Source organism: Geospiza fortis, unplaced genomic scaffold (assembly GCF_000277835.1).
Source record: "Geospiza fortis unplaced genomic scaffold, GeoFor_1.0 scaffold237, whole genome shotgun sequence".
Taxonomy (NCBI): Eukaryota; Metazoa; Chordata; class Aves; order Passeriformes; family Thraupidae; genus Geospiza; species Geospiza fortis.
In genome coordinates, this window is record NW_005054319.1 from 2,579,685 (window position 1) to 2,585,332 (window position 5,648).

Sequence of the window (5,648 nt, forward strand, 5' to 3'; positions counted from 1 at the left end):
AAATTTTTTCCGAGGTGTTTTTTTTTTTTTTTTTTTTTTTTTTTCAGTTCCATGTTCTCCTGATTGCTTAACACGGTTTAATTAAGAGTAGGGGAGTAAGCAAAATCCTTCAGCAAATATGTGAAAATTCCTGGCCACACTGTAGCTGCAAATGAAGCAAAACTGCATTCCCCGAGTCTGCAGTTGTGGTGATGTCTGAAGTATTTCTGTTGTACTCGGGGCTGTGATACTGGTGGAGAAAAATGAGAAATACAATACGGTCCTAATTTATGCCTCAGAACTTAATCTGCCAGAGCGCAGGAGTATGTACTTTATAGGAGTAACAGTCTATAAAGTGGAATTCAACAAGCTGCATTCTTTAAGTTGTGTATTCTGTGTGCCTGTAAATGCTTTCATGTAATTTAGTAAATTGTTCAATTTCTTCTTATTCAGCAGTTGCTAATGATAACACTTTATGTGCTCTTCACAATTGGCTGTAAATCTGAGACATGCAAAGATCACACAGTTGTAAATTAAACCAGGTTTCAGGCTCGTCAAGGTGCATCTATTCTAAATTACAGCTGCAAGTTTAGGGTGCTACCTGATCACTTGTGTTCCTGAGATACTGTAGCTGTATACACAAGGAGGCTTTTTTTAAAAAAACAAACAAAATCCCAACATTTACATGACCACAAAAAGAATCCTTTCCTGGAACAGAAAGATAAAAAGGCTGTTCTTACTTCAATCTGGTTTCCTGCAGAACTTATTTGAGGCTTCTCTGCCTGGGTTGAATCTACAGAAAGCTTTCCTAACCAACTTAATATAAATTACTGCCAGTGTTTTTGTTGTGATGAGTTGAGAGTCTACAAACACCTTGCTTTTACCAAAAATGTTAAAATTTTCTTTGAGCAGTATATAATTTGTAAAAGGTCTTCCTCTGTAAGTGCTACAGACATTGTATAAAGAGTACTTCTACATGTTGCTTTTCATTTAAAATTTGCTTTCTGCATGATAATGAAATTTCAAATGCCCTCTCTGATCATACTTCTTTTCTTGGAATGCTAAATAGTAGAAAATAATTATTTAAATTGAGTATGGCCTTGAACTGTTTTATGCTAATTCTCTAGTTGTAGTTGTAGCACAACTCTTTGGGCAGCCTTGGATAGTAAATAATTTGTCAATCTTTCTTTTATGAACCTTTTGTCTAAGGGTCTGCCAGCCTTCTCTGTGGGTTTTGATCTGTGTTTATAGATTCCGCTTTTTGTTTTTAGGCTGGCAGATGGCCAGTTATTTATCTGGGTTCGTGTGCATTGTGTGAGGCAGAAACAGCATGTTTTGCATGCTGATGTCGTCCGCGGGGCATTTGGGGGGCAAAAGGCTGCTCCTAAGCAGAAGCCATTACATGATGTGTCAGTAGCTCTTGGGCAGTGAACAAAGCCCCTTTTGACATTTCTCTATGTTAAAAGTTATGAAATAACATGAGCTTCATGAACAAACAAGGTGATACAATGCTCCTACTATGAAATAAGCCATAGAATCCATTTCCCCTCCATTTTGAACTCTATGGAGTTCAAAAATTTGATGCCCTTTTTATATGTTTGTCACTGTTATTTAATTCTTTGAATTTCTGCTGTTGCTTGCTTTGCTGTTGTACAGACTTCTTGTGCTGCGCTGGGAGAAAAGGATAAAAGGATATTGGTTTTGGAGGAGCTGGATTCACTGGTTCTAATAAATAGTGAATTTGGTGTTGTGGCTTGGTTTGTGGTTCCTTCTATAGGTTTGGCAGCAAAGCCAAAACCCTGATCAGGCAGGAAGTTCAGACCTACAGAGACGAATCCCAAAGGCAGAACGTCATAGATGAGTATTCTGTTCACTCTGGCAACTCCTCAGAGTTTCTGACTCTGCCAACATTATGCTGTGCTGGCTATGGACAACCAGGGGTGCAAATGTGGGAATTTTGAAGGAGTGAGGAGGAGGAACAGAAGTCTTTAGGAGATATCTTCAGTTCTGCTCAAGTGTGAGGCCATCAAGGACTGGAAGCAAATATAAAAATGCACTTAGTGCTCTGTGGAAGCACAACACAATTAGTTTGCTGTTATTAGTGCTGTTATTCCCTTCTTGGTGCTGCTTGCTCAGCTATTGCAGTTCATAGTCCCCTGGGAGTAGAAGCTTTTATGCAGATACAAAAACTGCCCTCGGAAACAACAACCTGTTTGGTTCTGCCACTCTCATTGCAGGAAAAAAAAAAAGGTCAGGTGTCTTCAAGAGAACCTGTACATCTTTTTGCTAGTTTCTCTTACAGTTCTAGTTATATTTCTCTGCTCTGTATTGCTTAGCAGGGCTGCTTTATGGTATTAAACACTTCCTGTCTGTGTGAGCTGGCGCCCCTTTTATGACTGTAAGCTCCCTTCTAAGGATCATTTATAAAATGTTTCAAATTTGTGCAATATTTCCAGATTACAAAGAATGATGGAAAACTTCAACTGGTATCTAAAAGTGCTACAGCTGAAGCCTGCAGCTATTTTGAGTCAGATGTCTTGGGCTATTTAGAGCATATTGCTATATTTACACACAGTTCAGAAAGTTGGAGACTGGCATTGATGAAAGGCAGTGTATTGGCACCCACAGCACTTTGCCAGCAGATGGACGTGGTATGATACAAACTTTGGGAATTTGCTTGCTCATATCTCTGTGCCTGTGCAAAGCTGACATGGGCTTTTATGAGCTTAAGTGTGAAAGATTTGGGGGTCTGCCTTTCACTCAAAAAATGGCATGCAGTGGCAATATCCCTTTTAGCACCTTTAAAACCTTCTGGAAAGTTTACAAGTGGAAGACTCCCACCTCCTTAATCACAAGAAAACACTGGCTCTCCTCTGAATGTCATTCATTCAAGTGTGCTGACCTGGCCTGACCTTGTTTAGGTTGAGATCTAATGAGCCCACAACCCAAGGTGGTGTGGTAGCTCTCAGCAGGCTTTGCAAATAAGCAAGTGCTGTTTTTCTGTGTGCATGTGGTTTAAATTTATCATGTCAATAAACAAGTGTCTCACATGCTCAAATAGGGACTTTACAATGTTGTAGTTAAGGCTAAATTGTAGCGCTACAAATTGTGATGTCACTTTATAAATATAGAAGGAGACAACCTGGAATATTTATGACCTCAGAACAATGAAGTCCTGTTGGTTGGGTTTTTTTGGTTTAAATAATGACATAACACTAAAACTCTTAATCCAAATGGGTCACAAACATCTTCCAGATGAACAGTCACACTAATGGTTTGGGGAAAACAAAATCTCAGGCTGTTCATTTAAGGAAAGGAGAGGTGCATCAATAGATTAATAAATAATAAATACAGCTAGGATTTAAATTCCAGTGGAAGGTTTGGTTTTGTTTTCTTTCAAGTCCCCAGATTTGGGGGAAGGTTTTTTTAAATATAAATTGCTATTAAATTACCCTCACTGACAAAATCACCCTCAGCTTCAGTAGGGACTACACCACCAAACGTAGGTATTTTCTGAAGCACATAAAACCTGAGGTTTTCAAATTAAAAACCAGTCTAGGGCAGACTGTGGCACATCCTATTATATTAACCAAGTTGACATGGATGGATAAAAGTATATTTGGAACTGGACAAGTTGTTTGAGCTGTTGTGAGGACTCTGTCAGTCCCTGTGCTGGGAGTCCCAGGCAGAGACTGATTGATCCACTTTCCCTGGATGATGCTGTGGGGCAGCAGAAGGTGCCTCCAGCTGTAAATCCCGACCCTTTCCTGCCAGGACAGCCCTGCAGGAGAACAATGCTCTTGTGTCAGACAGCCCACAGCCCCATCCATGCTGGAAACAAACGTTGTTAGGGCTTGGTATTTACATTGGGACCTACAGAGAGGGAGCAACTTGTTTTGTTTTTAATGGAGCAGTCAGGGAGAAGGATAAAAAGCTTTTTGATAATGCAAGGAATGTAGGGAGGGGGGGGAAGGGAAGTTACCAAGATATGCATTTACTGTAAGTATGAAGAAGCAGAGGCTTCTTTATCAGACTGCCTCTAATGATGTGCCACAGTCACTTTATTTGAAAGCTTCATGGCTCACAGAAAAGTAAACAAATTCATTACATTATTTTTAAAAGAAGATTAACTGTAGTGTGTCGTCTGTTGGACAGCTGCTGTAGTAATCTTTTACAAACACTTTATAAATGACCACCCTCAGTGTTTTCTAGGGCTTTGTGTGGCTGGATTGTTATTTTAGTAAGTACCAGGGTGGCTTTTCAAATGAAAACGTTGTTTCCTGTGTAACAATTCAATTCTACCTTCGCCCTAAATATTATTTTGTTCTCAGCATGAACTATAAAATGTCTTCTATACTAATGCAACATATGTTGCTTTTTTGCATGTGTTTGCAATGAATGCTGGCCTTTCAAGAAAAGTACTTTAAAAGTATTTTAAACAAGAAAAAGCAACTCCACTTTAGTGTCCTACTTCCATTAGTTCAGATTTCTGCTTTCTTAACCTTTCTTCAGCCTGTGAAAACACCAAGTTGAAAAGATGAGTCAGAGTCAGCTTAGATGATAGGTGAATTGACACTGAACAAATGTTTAAACCCCAACAGGTGTCTTTGGCAAATAAGATTGTGTTCAGGTATTGCCTTGTTTAACATTCTTTAGTTGAATGTCAGCAAGAATAACATTATTTAGCTCTGTGTCTGGATTTGTGTTTCAAAGCCCTTGACTGACACAAATTAATTTAACACCAAGGATTTGTGAACTTATAAAGTGGTTTTAACCAGTCTTGCCATAAAGCAGTTGATCTTCTTGTGCATTCAAGTTCCAGTTACAGATTCCTTCACCAGGTGAGGGGGCAGCAGGGATAATAGGAAGAGCATTTCTTTGTCACCCAGTTGGCCTCCATGGGTGTCCCAGGCTCTAGCAGAGGACCATACCTGGCAAGTACCTCCCTCAGACATCTGGGAATGCCTGGAATATCTTGCTTTGGAACAGCATTTTATTTCTACACAACATAATCTCACACTGGATTTTCCAGGATAAACACACTGTTTATAGTCAGATAAACTATTTATAGCTGTTCATCTGTATGTAAAATATTTATTTTCATTTGGGATATACTGATGCATATATTTATGGTAATATGGTTTTAGATGTGAATAATTAACTGTTCTGTCTGCAAACCTAAAGAATTGTCAACCTTTGTGAGATATGTATCTATGTATGTTTATTGAAGATTGTGCATATGTTTCCTTAAGATTGCTAAAGGATCTCCAAGAGGTCTTGGATGAAGGAGAAAGTTGTCACATCTTTGCCCTTGGCAAAATGGAGATGAAGCCTTTGCATGGCAGACAGAGGTTTTCTCAGTCCAGGGAAGTGTGTGGTTACACAGCAAACACAAACTGAGGATCCTCAGGAAACCTTACTGCTCCCACCGAAATGTGTGTGTGCTGAAAAAAGCATCCAAACCCTCCATCCACTGTGAAACAGCCTCTGCCCTCCTCAGGACTGAGTGTGGGAGAACAAAGAGCACAAGAAATGTTAGAAATGGTGTTGTATTAGGTGGAAGGTTCCTGTGGTTTTCAAAGCAGTATCAACATCTATAGAGGGCAGTTTGACAGATCTCCCTGAGTGCAGTATTTGCAGTTCTGGGAGCTGGGCACAGCAGAGACGTG